This window comes from Meriones unguiculatus, chromosome 11 (assembly GCF_030254825.1).
Source record: "Meriones unguiculatus strain TT.TT164.6M chromosome 11, Bangor_MerUng_6.1, whole genome shotgun sequence".
Taxonomy (NCBI): Eukaryota; Metazoa; Chordata; class Mammalia; order Rodentia; family Muridae; genus Meriones; species Meriones unguiculatus.
Window position 1 is genome coordinate 34,221,448 of NC_083359.1, and position 15,411 is coordinate 34,236,858.

At 43.5% G+C, this 15,411-nt stretch overlaps 1 protein-coding gene across 2 annotated transcripts in view; it reads right to left on the reverse strand.

Annotated features, from left to right (window-relative positions):
* The window catches only part of Slit3 (slit guidance ligand 3), a 594,183-nt gene that overhangs the window by 221,153 nt on the left and 357,619 nt on the right, over window positions 1-15,411 (reverse strand). The gene's annotated exons all lie outside the window — the stretch shown is intronic.

Genomic DNA, 15,411 nt, shown 5'->3' on the forward strand with positions numbered 1-15,411 from the left:
GGACTCTGTGTAAGGTCCCCATCTGTTCCAAATTTGATTCAAGTTTGTACAAACAGGGCAGGGCCAAGACGTGAGGGAGGGCTGGCTTAGTGGCTGTCATTTATCTGGCTGCCAAGGCACACCTGGCTGATCTGATTAACTAGACAGATGCCCTCCACTCTTGCCCACTGCTCTGCAAAGTGCCTGAGCCATGTGAATGAATGGTCCTTCTAACGCTCTGCCCACATCTAAAATGGATCGTTTTTCTTCCTTTGAATTTAAATTGAATTTAAAATTGACATAATAATTGTGTACAAAAATATGATTTTGATGCATGTATACAGTGCGTAATGATCAAATTATGGCAATTAGCATATTGATCACCTCAAAATTTATCATTTCTTTGTGCTGGGCAATTTAAAATCCTTTGGTCTAGCTGTCTTGAAGGGTAACTTTAAATCACCGTGAACTGCAGTCATTCACCCATTCATGCACCTGATGTCTCTGAGCATGCCTCGAGCACTTAAAGTGAGATGGTGTTAGGCATGAGGTAAGGGTGGGATGTTACAGGCCTTTGTTCTTGGAGCTTATGGAATTGTGCAGACATCGCCTCAGACAAGATGAGCTCCACAGATGAGAGTTTTGAGATTGTGAGGAGCTATAGAGACACACAAGATGCTAAATGGGGTGAGCATGTGGACCGGATGAGCTCGATCCATAGGCAGCTACGGGAAGGGCTCCTGGAGCAGGCATGGGAATTAAGGAGGGAGTAGGAGTGTGGCACAGTGGCTGTCAAAGTATGGTCTCTGGATCAGAAACAAGAAAATCATCTGGGGACCTTTAAGAAGCGGAAGTGCTCAGATCTGATCCCCGCCTGTCTAAATTACGAGCTGGATCAGGGATAGAACCACTCAGGATCTATTTATTTAGACACTTGCAAAGTAGTCCAGGCTACCCTCCAACTCACAAGCTTCCTGTCTCGGTCTTTGATGTGCTGGGATTAGAGGTGTGTGCCACCACGCCTGTTTTAAATAGCAGCCGCCACTACCGTGTACACTGAGGTCTGAGAGCCCCTGACATAAAACATAGGGACACTGTAGACGCCGAGGAAGCTGAGCATGGAGCAAATGTGCCTTTGAGAACTAGACCGAAACGATCGCGATTAACGATGGATAAGGGGAGTCTCTGAAGGTGGGTGAGAAGACTGGAGTTATGGGACAGTGGGGTCAAGTCTGGACATGGCCTGAGGATAGGGAAAACAAAAACATGGAAGAGTTCTGAGCAAAAAGAACATAATTGTTCCGTGAGCGTCCATGTCGACGAGAATCTCATCGCCAAATGAGCAGACAGACAAGCACAGGTCTTCCTCATGCTGATTTGGAAAGCCAATTAAAAATTAACAGATACTTTAATGCACATTTGCATATAAATTTTCATTTAAAAAGCCACAGACTGTCACTCTCTCGCCATACGCCTATTCTTCATTCAGTTCTCTGCAGAGGAATAAGCCCGGAGTCTTCCCACACACAAGGGCCAGGAGCTAGATGAACAATGAATTATTCCAAAGCAGCTGGGAACCCCGGGGGGGTGGAGGCTGCAAATGTGGTATCCCCAGAATCCCAATGTTCTCGTTTCATCAGTATTTCCTTGTTAGGAATGAGCTGAGCAACCCTGGGCTCCTCAGCATTCCCTAAGAGGAGGGAGCTGGGTCATATTCTGACCAGAGGGAAGGCTTCGCTCCATGACTCAATTTCCAGAAAGCTCAGGCTGAACTGGTGAATGCCTCACTTTGTTCTTGTTGCCTTGAAAAAAAAAAAAAAAAAAAAAAAGGAAGACACTGTGGTAGCATACTGTGAATGAGGGAGGGAGACCTCTAGAAGGAGACTCTGCTGTGCAGGAATGGTTAGAGCACGAATCCCTTTACCGACCCTCCTTAGTCTCCACCTCTCTGGAGCCTCTCTTCTGCTGTCACTGTCCCTGCCCTTCCCCAAATCTTTCCTTTTTAAGTCATTTTCCCGCTCCTGGAAATGTCAGGGAATCATGGTGGTTTCTTCCAGCATCTGCTCTAGAAACTTACATGCAACTGTTTTAAGTGCACGTTTCCACAGAGCCCTGATGCACTGAGTAGATGACACGGGGCTTCTCATACGGAAGTGAATGTGCTAGGTAGTGCAATAGGGAAGCCTGGTGGAGGTAGAGCTCCAACACCAGTGGGATGCCTTACGCATTCTGAGCAACCCTAATGCTTTCTATTTACTAACAAGGAAACAGGCACACTGGTCCATGCCTCATCTGCAGGGTTCAGCCAAGTGACAAGGGAAACCATGGACCTAATTTACCCCAGTCTGGCTATCCTATGCCCTCCCCCACCACAGGTTAGAGAGGCTGCCTGGGAGGAAGACCCTACTGTGTGCAGACTCCCAGCTGTGTTTCACTGTCACTTGCTGAGCAAGATCACCAACTTGGGGACATTCTAGATAAAAATAATCCATTTCCCTCCTGGTCTTTCAGGATAAGTTGTGTAGGGTGAAAAACACCAGGAAGAAGAAGAAGAAGAAGAAGAAGAAGAAGAAGAAGAAGAAGAAGAAGAAGAAGAAGAAGAAGAACAACAACAACAACAACAACAACAACAACAAGAAGAAGAAGAAGAACAAGAAGAAGAACAAGAAGAAGAACAAGAAGAAGAAGGAGAGAGAGAGAGAAGACAAAGTTGTGAAGGGTGAAAAACAGCAGGAAGAAGAGAGAGAAGACAGAACCCCAAAGCCTAATTCTACAGTCTTCATGACCAGCTGGAAGCTATCCACAGCGCAAGCCAGAGCCCCTAAGAAAGGGAGCTGTAGGATTTCAAAGGTTCTGATTCTTCTGTCCTCTGTGAATCCAGAAAAGTTTCCTTCAGAAATAACAATATCAAGCTCTTACACAATAAGACAACACACAGTGCCTGCTACTGAACCTCTAAGACACTGGTTCTCAACCTGGGTGTGTGTGTGTGTGGGTCAAACGACCCTTTCACAGGGGTCTTATATCGGTTATCCTGCATATCAGATATTTACATTACATTCATAACAGTAGCAAAATTACAGTTATGATATAGCAATGAAAATAATTGTATGGTTGGGGATGGGTCACCACAACAAGAAGAACTATATTAAGGGGTCACAGCATTAGGAAGGTTGAGAACCACTGTAAGTCTAAACTCTTTGGCCAGAGGGTCAATATGGACAAATTCCCAGACTTCACTCTGGCTTTTAGTCCTAGCTCTGAGAGTGGGGCAGAAGCAGGAAAGCAAATTGCTATGGAGATGGTACAGGTTGAATGGTACATGTACATAAGTAAACATGCCCACACTGAAAGGCACCTGTTGGTCTGTGGGGGAAAGGCGGTTCAATGGTGTCATCACTTTGCTATTAGAAGGTGTTCTGGGCTGACACAGGCATTTTAGAAAATCCCAGGCTCCTCAGTGTTACAGTATCATACAACTTTCTTTGGAAAGATGGGAGTTTCCAAGCACTGCTCACCAGCAGGCCTGCATCCATTATGGACCAGGCAGTATAAAAAAGTCCCAGTGTGGGTCTGCCCACACAGTCAGAGGTGAACCTAAGATATATACCTCCTGCTATAATTTGGATAGTGATGCCTCAAAGGTCCATGCGGTAAAGCTTTGGTTCTCGGGGTGGCACTACTGAGCAGTAATAGAAATGGGAAGAATAGAAGTCTTTAGGTCTTTAGGAGCACCATACCTGAAGGGGATTACAGAACCTTGGCTCCTTTCTCTCCTTTGCTTAATGGTTAATGATGCCACCAGTTTTATTCCAGTGAAGCCACTGGATCATGGACTGGAACCTACAAACTATAAGGACAATAAACCTTTTCTCCTCATAAGGCAATTATCTCAGGTACTTTGTCATAGTGGTAGACAGTTAACAAATATACTTACTGTGCACTCATTTGAGCTTCAAGAACATTCTAGAGCAGGATCTCCTCTCCTGACCTTACATATAAAGGCATGACAGTTCAGATACTGATTAAACTGCCCAACAGCAAAGAGGCAGTAGGGTTGGGCTTCATGGGCAATGAATCTTGCTACCCCTCATTAAAGCAGATACTCAGAGAAGCCTGAGTTCTTCATGCTTCTGGTATTCTCATGTCTCTCCACCATCTCCCAGTGGAGATGGAGAGACCTCAGTGCTCACAGACACAGAGACAATGTCTAGACTATTTGACCTTGGGAAAAAAGATGGTGTCTGCCTGGCTTAATGTTGCCAAACTATTCTGGAGTTGAGTAGCATTTTACTTCAGTAAATTTAATTTCCTGGGGTCATGCTAAAGCGTTAGCATTCATGAAATACTGGGAACACCAAAGAAAGTAAAGACGATCTATTGGGAAGACCTCAACAGATACCCCATGTAAATGTGGCATAAATGTGTACTGAAGTTATTTTCTGTCAAGTGAGTTCTTTTCCAATTTTTGTGATGTGTGTGTGTATGTGTGTGTGTGTCTACGTTTTGCATATGTGTGGGCTCAGGTATGTGTGTGTACACATGTACATATGGAGGCTCAGAGTTTGATGTTGGGAATCATCCTTGATCCATTTTCTTCCACCTTATTAACTGAGTCAGGGTCTTTCAATCAAATCCAGAGCTTACAGTTATGTGTAGTATAACTATCTAGCTTGATATGGGGATCCTGTCTCCATCTTCCAAGGCTGGAATTACAGGCAGGCAGACACATTCTCCCAGGCATTTACTTGTGTTCTCGGGTGTCAAATTCTAGACCTCACAGTTATACAGCAAGTGTTTTAACCACTGAGCCATCTCCCTAGCCCCGCCCCCAAGTGGGTTCTAATTGAGTAATAAGTGTTAAGAAGCTAAGTATTAAGAGGAAGAGAGCTGAGGAAATATGGGGTGGGGGTCTTCTGAGGACCCTGCAAGGACCACTAGAAACAGCAAACCCTAAACCTTCATCACCACCAGGTCCCAATTTCCCCCTCATAACCTTGAGAGTATGCAGAAACAGGGTGAGTCATGATTTCTCAAAAGAAAGACATCATACTTTCCTTATCTCATCTTATTCCTGGATTTTAACACTCAAGAAAGAAAACGAAAAAAGGAATCATTACATATCACATAGAGTGTTATAACGAGAAAATACGGGAAGGATTAAAACTAATGGCAGGTTTTGTGCTGTTCTACATCGCCCTGGCATCGGCAGTGTCTCTAGCAATAAGGAAATATCGCAGGCAATTTGTTGGGAGTTATTCTCAAAAGAATTGCATTTGCTGAGAAGAGCACATTTAGCATTTGGTGACTCATACGTGGAAACATTATTACTCTGGAAAAGAGTTAGAATAAGTGAGATTTAGAGCCCAGGGGATGAAAAACCTAAGAGATTGTGTTTTGCTTAGGGGGAAAAATGTGTATGCATTCATTAGTCTGTGCATGGCTATGGGTTTAGATGTAAGTTACTCAGAGATTCTGTGTAGATTCTGATCTGCCACAGCGGTCATGGGGAAGTGGGCATGGGAGAAGAGGGGCTGGAGCAAATAGTCAATTTTTTTTCAACATAGAAAAAAAAAGAAATAATACATGACCCAAGCCATATGCTTTACAACTCCAGTGATTTTACAATACAGTATTTGTAGGTTGTTACGTGTACTTGAAAGTCGAAACTGCAGGGAAGGACTGGTTCAGAGTTTCTTTTGTGCCTTAAACTTCCTGTGTTTTAGACCACCGTGCTGCAGGATCCACAGCAAGCTTTTGCTCTGTTCTGCCTGGCTCCTTGCACGAAGCACAGCTGGGGTCGGCTGGGAGGGAAGCCTGAGCTCCCAGGCAAAGCAGCTGGGGAGGGTTTCCCTTGGTGCCTTTCCCTTCTCTCTGAGGCTGGTTCATCAGGCCAGAAGCACCAACATTCACCCTGTTTCTTCCTTCAGCACGTGCATGCTCACCTGTCCGTGCTCCTGCCTTTGAAAGCTGGTTTTCAATTACAAACCTGCTTCACTAGTTTGTTAATCCGAAGGCAGGTTCCTCAACAGTGGTTAAGGTATGATCACATACAAAGGAAAGATGAGGAAGAGAGTATGCAAAAATAGTAATTTCCGCTAGGGCTGTGGGGAAATGAGTAACTTATATTCTCTTATTTATGATTGGTTATTTCTACTTTCTATTCAGTCACGTCAGTGATTTTTTACATTATACATACAAAACATAAATGTATTTATTTCCTTAAAGCTATTTTATAAATAGTATAAAGAAATCTTTTTAGAAAATACAGGAAGAAATAATTACCCATAATTTTCTGGTACAAAAATAACAATCATAAATATTTTGCTTCTTCCTTTCAGCCCTTTTATGTATTAGTTGTTTGTATTTATACATACGTATATTCATATTCATACATACATAGGGAGAGGAGGGAAACTTTGTTTTACATTCTCTCTTCACCTAACATTATATCACAAACAGTGCACAGAAGAGGCTAAATGACATTTCCTTGTATAACCTTTTGTATTTTCTTGAATTTTAAATCGTTTGGATGCATCATCTATTTGATTTATTTGTGAACGTATTGCTTGGATTTTAGATGAGGTCTGACTATATAGCTCAGACTTGCTTGGAACTCACGATCATCTTACCTTTGTCTCCCACAAGCATTGTATGAGAGGCGAGTACCATCACACCTAGCTTCACGCGTTTCTTAAACATACATTAGAATACAACTGATGTTGCATTAATTATTTTCCATGCATTGAATTTGGTCTGCTTGTCTTTCCAAACAGCTGCATTATATTCCCCACAAACATTCCCAAAGGGACAAGGGCCACATCAGAGAAACTGTGGTGATGGACAAATCGCTCAGGGCTCTTGACCTTCTTGCACCCTTGTCCAGTCTCTCCTGATCTAACCGAATAACCTGCAGTCCCCGCCCCCGAATCGGTGGAGGAGAGAGGGCAGACTTCCAACTGAGATGATGTCACCCTACGGGAATGAATCTCCATGTCGGGAAGGATGAGCCGCACAGAAGGACATGCACCTCTGAAGAGCCTGAATTAATAGTGAGAAGGGACACAGTGCTCTGGGTTGACGGCCGCGAAGGTGGCTCCAGGGACGTCTCTTGGCTCTTATAACAAGGAACTTGAGAAACCTATAACCAGAGTATCAAACCGTGTGACGAAGCTCTGTGAAGAGGGGGCTTCTGAAGACTGGTTAAACAGGGAGTTCCCAAGAGCTTTTTTCCATCCTGAGATAACTACAAAAAACAGACAAGACACTACAGCACACTGCAGTTCTTCCCACCTCAATTAGCCGCTTCGTGTGTTTACTTCAGGAGTAGAGGTGACCAATGCCTAGCTCCACTGAAAACGTTTCCCACAGAGAGAGTGCAGCTATCTCTTGCTGACAAGCACACACTTTATATGCCTTGGGCAAGAAGCTCCCCAGCGATATTCCCAACAGTGACTGATTTTCTACCTGGACTCAATGACCTCCTCTCTAGTTGTGAAACTGATGCAGACAAAGCTTCGGGGTCCACGTCCAATATGCTCAGCTTTCTTGCCGCACCCTCAAGGGTGTTTGAATGCAAACCCACCAGACCCACAGACTCATGTCTCGGGTCACACGTAGGGCAGGTATGAGTCCAAGAGCAAACATCCCTTCTGAGTTGTTGGAGCCCCAACCTTCTGAGCACGTACACTTTGCAAACCGGCATCAGGTGGGGTTTCCATAACAGTCTTAAAAGGAAAATCCAAGCCAAATAGTTTAGAATCAGATCAGAAAACTCACACAAACACTGGAGTTGTGGCTTCTTTCGAGAACTCTGAGTACCCCCCAGCGGAGCCCCCTCTCCCCTCTCTCCATGGCACAATGCTTGGTGGCAATCATCCTCTACAGAAGGTGCAGGCAATTTTGTGTTTCAAGTTCAGCAACGTCTGTGAATGTCCCTGTTGCCTCCTACCACAGAGGCTTCCATGCCCAGTGCCATTCATCATGGAGCCTGCATTGTTGTTTTTTGACTCGCGGAGAAGTGATTTTATTACGCCTGCCCACTTCACTCAATTACTTTACTTGAAGGCATTTGAGCTGTAATCCCGGGCCTAGAGTTTAAAGACTATGTCCTGGGGATTTACTTAGGCATTACAAATGGCAAGAAACACAGAGGACAAGATGATGCTTCCCAATTTCCTCCGAGGCAGTTCCCCAACTCAGCTGCTAGGACTGGTTTATTTAACTAGGCTCAATTTCCAGGTGTTTCACCAAAGCACTCCACTTCCTTTTTACATGTCCATCCTTTCAAATCTACTGCATTTAAACCCACTTCGCTTGTTGCTGACGCTCCGTGTCCCTCTTATTAAACACGCACAGAGGCATATGGCTTCATAGCCAGGAGGAGCACGTTATCAGGTGATTATGCACAGAACCGAGCCACCTGTGCCGAATGACAAACTTCTTAAAGGACCCTTTCTTGACGGATGGTGAGAGAATACTTAGCCCTCTGGCAAGTCAGTCTGGTACGTAGATTAGTTCTATTTACTAGCGTGATGGGGGAAACAGAAGGCGCAGTGTGCCTACTGTCTGTTGTCACAAAACAACCACCTTCAAGAATAACATCTAGACACTTACAATTTCTACCGTATCAGTTCACTCCTGTTGTTCAAAGACAGTATTTAGTCCCAAACTTACACACACGTGTCTAAACATCTATGCACATCTGCATGCTTCCACAACAGCACACACTCATTATAATCACTTATGTATACCTGTATTTTTATGCACACACACGTACACACCCTTCGGGTCCTGTATCAGGGACGAGTGGCGTAAGCCATCACAGGACACTTGCTGAGGTTAGACTGACGGTCACCACAGGAGCATCACGATCCTTGATGGACGTGACTTCTGCAGATATCGCCTCCTTTAAAGCAGAGTTCGTGCTCTTATCTCCTTGAGAAGCTCACTGGAGCTTTTGCTATGAGGCCAAAGGAAGCCACAGCCTTCGTTCCCGCTTCCCTGTGAAAAATGACAGCACCACAAATCCCAGACCCTAGAAAGGGGGTCTGGGGCCTGGGGTTTGGCCCCGGGTGAAGAACAGAAAAAGTGGAAAAGGCTCTCACTCGGTTAAAACCGAACAGTTTTTCCTTGGACCGGAGTCTCATTTCAGCCCGCTCCCTCTTACTTCCCACGACAAATAGGGCATGTTAATTAAATAGCAAACGATTATTAAAGCACTTCTGAAGGAACACTTACGACATAACAGATATGTGCATGTTAGCGCAGTGTGTAAGTTTTGAATAATTTATGGGGAACCTGAACTGCACGAGCTTCCCACAGCGTCCCCCTTTCCTGTAGCCTCTGAACTAAGGATTCCCGAGGGAGCAGCTGTGCTGTGGATTTAAACTTATTTTCTATGACTTATCGTTGGCTCCCGGTGAATATACTTTTAATGAAGAATCTCTGATTAAACACCAGGTTTTACAAAATCTAAATTAAATGCATCGCTCAAGAGATTTTTTCTTTCTTTCTTGAAACGGTCTCATAGCACATAGGTCTTGCTATCATGCTGGAATTTATACACATTCTCCAACAATTAGAAGTGGCTGTCACATAACCAGGCATCTTTGTAAAAGATTTCCCAGCCTCTGGTTTCAGAACGGAGTGCAGGAGAGCATCTTGATTATAGTGGGGGGAAAGGCAGCCAGTCAGAACCCAGAGGATTCAGGTTCAAAGCTGTTGTGTCACTTTTTTGGGAGTCCTTTCCCTCCTGTGTCCTTGCTTTAGCTCACATATTTAAACAGTCTTGGAAAGGACTTGATGGTAGTATTTTGAAACTACCTGAAAACCTAGACAGCGTAGCTAAATGCTGGAGGTGCCGGATGGTCTTATTGCATTCGACATGTTATATTTGTGTTTTACAGGGTATTACAATTTAATATACATATGTACTGTTTAATGATCAGGTCAAGACAAGCAACAATTCTAACTCCCCAGATATGCTCATTTCTATGTGTGGGGAACTTCCAAACTCTTTTCGTTTTAAAATGTGTGATTACTTATAGACTAAAGCTGCCCTACATATGTAAGTACTTAGTATATATACTTTAAAAGCATTTTTTTATTTTAATCTTTCTTTCCCTTCACAGAAAAGGAAATTGAGGTCTCAAAGGATCAGGGAAACCTCTTGTCACACAGCTTGACGTGGGAGAGTGTCAGATGAGCGAGGCAGAAATAGCCTCGGTGCTCAGCCAAGAGTTCTCTTTTCCACAGGTGGACTCCACACGCTCTCTTCCTGTTGCTCTCCTTTCCCGCACACACTCACGAAAGAACTAGCACAGCTGGGTGGGTATTGCAAACAAACCGACCACAGAAGGTGCATTCCACTCTTGAATCCTTAAAACGTGTATGATATATTCCACAGATTTTCTTAAATGAGGAAAGCTCCCGTTTGCCTTGAGCCCCTCAATAAATAGCCAGTCTCCGCTAAACCCTCATCTCCTCCCTAAACCAAATGACCTTGAGCTTTCTAGAGCCCTCCCTTTATTCCCAGCCATTCCCACTCCCACCCCCAAATGGCTCTTCGTTCTTGTGGTGTCTACCCAGCCTGGATTCTTCTATTGCTGCTCATTCGGCTTAGGCACTCTCCAAGCACCCTACCACTCCCGAGATAGGAGATTCTCTTTTGTATTCCAAAGTACCAGAGTCTAGAAAACACCAGCAACATCAATTCCAGACTGCGTGCTGCTGTTCTGAGACATTTATGGTCTGTTTTTCCCCCTCCTCTCCCTAACTTGCCTGCACGATCCTTATTCCTTGCTTGAATCTCTAATTGCACCCAGATAAATCCCAAAGGAACACATCTGGCCACTGCTGCATTATCTGAACACTTGACTGCAGCTATAAATTTAACATTAAATTAAAAAGCAAACTATATCCATGATATTGTTTTAAATCCCATAAAGTTGGCTTTAAACAAATATCAAACCAATTTCTTCCCATGCTGACCCCCGGTTTTGTTTTTTTTTTTTTTTGTCTCTAAAGATGTTAATGTTTTTTGTGTGCACCTTCAGAGTGTGCTTCTTCAGAGTGTTTATACATAACTGATTTGTTTATATATACTTTTAAAAACTGGCTTGAACATGCACATATGATATCTGCATTTTCTTCAGTACTTTAACTGTGAATCCTCTGGGCAGACCTTCCAACATCAGCGCTCTAACTCTAAGTCTTAACCAGCATCTCCTATTCTTCATGTGATAGGACAGTAACGTGCATCCCATTGAAGGCTGCTTCCAGGTTTTTTGTGAGGCAAAGAACTTCAAGAGATATATAATCTTGGAATATTTTGTGAATATAGCTATTAGAAATTCTTAGGAGTGGAATTCTGGGTCAAAGGGGGGGTATATGTACTTAAATTTGATAAATATTGCCCTCAGGGGGTCTCAAAGCGGGCCGCATTAATCCTATTTACTTGGCATTCACGCTGACTCTGTTGACCACAGTCCCAAAGGAGGGCCGGGATAGAACTAATGCAGTGGGCAAAATCTGCCCATGGTTTGGGAGAAATTTAATCATGTTCAGAGAGAGCCATGGTGACAGCAGCACCCGGCCCTCATCTGCATATGGAAAGCACAGGCTCTGCTAAGTGGCACCTTCCAGGAGCTGCAGAAATGCTCCCAGGACCGTCTGGGAGCATCCCCTTGGTAACTGTGGATGAGAACACCGGTCCTCCTGGGAGAGAGGAACCTAGATTTTAGCTCTAGTTCTGCCACTCATTTTGCTCCTGCACCCACAGGCACTTATCTTCTCCCCGTACTTTCATCTCCATATTTATAACCTAGGTGTTTGAACTTGGGGGTCACAAACTCAAACACAAGGAAAAGACAGGGATTGCTTAATTGGCTGGGTGGGAAACGGTCCGTCTATTCTACTGCAGAGGGCTGGTGTGTGTGTGTGTGTGTGTGTGTGTGTGTGTGTGTGCACCCCAAGTGTGAGAGCACTCAGTTTTCCATGTGAATCCTGAAATGGGGGTTTTATGCAAAATCTTTAGATTATTTTTTTATATTAGTAAAACATTGTATTAGGCACTTAATGTGTAAAAATGAACGAGTTTGTAATACTCAGAAAGAGAAAGCAAACTTCCTTTGTCAGAGGAGAAAGCTTTTATTCCGACTTGACTTTCTGAAAACCAGTAGTTAAAGGGAACAAACCAAGCATTTAATCCTATAGTAAGTCTATTTCAAGGTAACCAAAGAGCCCAGTTTTCTGTTTGTGTGTGTGTTTATTTTTTGAATATGTGAATCAATTCTAAATAATACATGTAAGTAGAGTATAAAAAATCATCATACAATCATCTTATAATTTCTGATCAAATAAGCTACCCAGAAGACAGTCATCAATAAACGCCAAAACCGCTGAGGTGAAAGGTGGGTATCTGGGGCCCCAGATGATCACTCACAAGTTATGTCTGACTGTGGAAGGAGAAGTGCACTCCTGCAACCGAGGAATGAGCAATCTCTGCACAGGAGCCAAGAGCAGACAGTGTGAGGCCTCCTGGACTCATCCTCCCCACACAGACTCACCTAGTGAGGATATGAGTCTAAAAATCAACCCTAAGTCTGAACGAGTTCTTGTCTAGACAGCTGACTGAGAGAAACAAGGGGAGTGGGCAGAAAAACACACTGAACTACAGAAAGAGACATCTTTATGAACACTTTGGGCAGCTGACCTGGTTTCTGGTCAAGCAGCAAGGTCAAAACGGGAGGAGAAATTAAGTCCAGATTTCAGAGAAGGACAGTGTTTTAGATGGACATTTTGCAATGGAAATACAATAGGAACCACATATATAACTTAAAAATTCCTAACAGCTGAAGTTAAAGTGAAAAGAAATGTGATTATTTAAAAATTTAAATAGTTAATTTTTTTATATTTTCTTAAAATTATAATACAGTCACACTATTTTCCCCTTCACTTCCATCTTTCCAATCCCTTATTTGCTTTCAAAACTATGTGTATGTGTGTGTGTGTGTGTCTGTGTGAGCATGAATGCATGTATCCACAGAGGCCAGAAGAAGGCTTGAGATTTCCTGGAGCTAGAGTTATAAAGCGTCTGATGTGGACGCTAGGAACCAAACTCTCTGCAAGAGCATCAAGAGCTCTTAAGCCATGTCTCTAGCCTCCAAAAGGTGCTTATGAATGAGTTTTATTTGTACATATGTCCTGAATATGATAATCTCGCCCTAAAACCATCGTCAAATTATTCCTGAGATATTGTGCCCTCACTGTTTCTGGTACTTGGTTTGAATTCCAGAATGCATCTCACGCTCATAGCACATCTTCACTTAGACCAGCGAGGCTACCCTACTGAACAGCATAGCTCTTGACTAAAAGGTGTATTAAACACAATGACAGACCGCGTTCAAATTGCACTTCACACACATCCATCGTTAAAAACCATTTCAGGAGAACTCGAGGACTCTTAACATGGACTGGGTACTGGATGATTCTTGGGAATTATTATTTGTTACATTAGGTGTTATAACGGTGCTACGGGCTCGTAGGAACGTATTTTTACTTTCTAATGAAGCATACTGCAATATCCAGGAGGAAAACGCCATGCTGTCATTTAATATACTTTTGAAAAATTGCCTCTACCCCCATAGCAAAACATTCATAACTACTAAGTCTAGGTGATGGGTATATGGGGGATAATGACTATAATATTTTAAGTGACTGTAATATTTTAGAATGTCAGGTGCAAAATCTGCCTGTGGATTGCAATGCCCTAAGAGGAGAGGTGCAGACACAGCCAGCAACAAGCCCTCCTCTAATCATGCTTCTCTATGTCCTCTGGGGAACCTGAGGAGAGGGGTCCATCTCTGCCCTCCAAAACCAAGTGAGCCATGGCTGACTAGGACCCAGTGATAGCAGGTCCCATCTCCAGTATAGAGACATGGGGACAGGACCATCATGGCACCAAGTGAATCACATATGGGTTTTGAGGCCGGAGAGTCCAGTGTTATCCTTCATTAGTGCTAATGGAATTTCAAGGACAAGAACCAGTCATAAACATCAGCCCTAAATAAAGTGTATCTGAGGCTTCTTGCCCAGAGGATTTCTTTCTTTTCTTAAAAGCCAAGTTTCTTGGGAGATAGGAGAGTGTCAAAAATACAGTTAACCTTTCAAGATGAAAACATTATCAATTCTATTGATTTAGATCATAACTTGCTTCCACTTAGCTCAACAAGAACTGGCAATTTAAAAAATAATGTGTTTTGCAGTCTTACGTGATGGTCCCTCTTTCTCCCCCCTTCCCTTTCTTTCTTTCCTTCTTCTTCTTCCCACCCACCCCCACCATCTTCTTCCTCCTTTTTCCCTCATCTCTTTCCCCAGGGAAACTTCTTACTCAGCTCTATGGGGGAAGCCTCACAGGAGGAGCCCCATGAGGTCTGGTGAGAATGTTGACAGCATCGTAATGCTAGGCACCTCACCTGTGGTGCTTCGGTATTATTGATAGTAGTGTCTCTGCCTGTCATTTAGCGCCTCTCCCGAACAGCTGGAAACATCTCTGCAATCTTTGTCTTACAACATGACTAATACGCTCAGCTTCAGAGGTACAAAGCAGACGGAGACAAATGAGGGAATCGCTGAGGATGTTTTTTTTTTTTTTTTCTATCCCTCAGGTGGGATGCATACCTAAGAGCAGAGAGCCTGAGACATTACTGCATAGTATCCATGAAGTCCAGGCTCTGAGAGACTTGAATAATGATCTGAAACCAGCACCCTCCCTCGGGTCACAGGTACAGTGAGCTTATGCTCCAGGACAAGGTTGATAGCAATTCCTAGCTAAATCCCAGCTTTATCGCCCTTTGAGGAGCTCCTAAGAAGACTTTCCTAGGCCCCTAACCCCACCTGTTGTTCCTGTCCAGAGTTTTCATCCTCAACCCCAGCTTGTTTCCCTCCTTGTTTGGGGATCAGCAGAAAGGTAAAGAATGAGTCCCTGGATAGAAATATCTATCTAAAGACTCTGGATTTATTTATTTATTTATGGTGACTTCATACCAAAGACTTCCAACTCTCAGAACTCCAAACAGGAATCATTGTCAGTACAGACAACAATGACTTTTTTTTTTTTTTGAGACTATCTGTATTGAAGAAACATGGACACCCCTTCACACCCCTCCCACCACATGCCCCATTCTGGGAGCTCCCTGTTGGCTTCCTTTCTAAAGCCTACCGTCTGTTGCAATGATTCTTGCTTCCATCAAAAAAGAAAATTCCAGTATTGCTTTTATGTCCATATTATCTCTAGAAGCATACCCTCCAATCTGGAAGGTTTTGGCGTGTTAAAATCGAATTCGTCTTCACAGAAGCCAAGGAAACCTTCACAGGGGCATTGTGCAGTTCCTTTTTTTCACCAGGCTGAAAGGGTTAGCTTTATCAAGC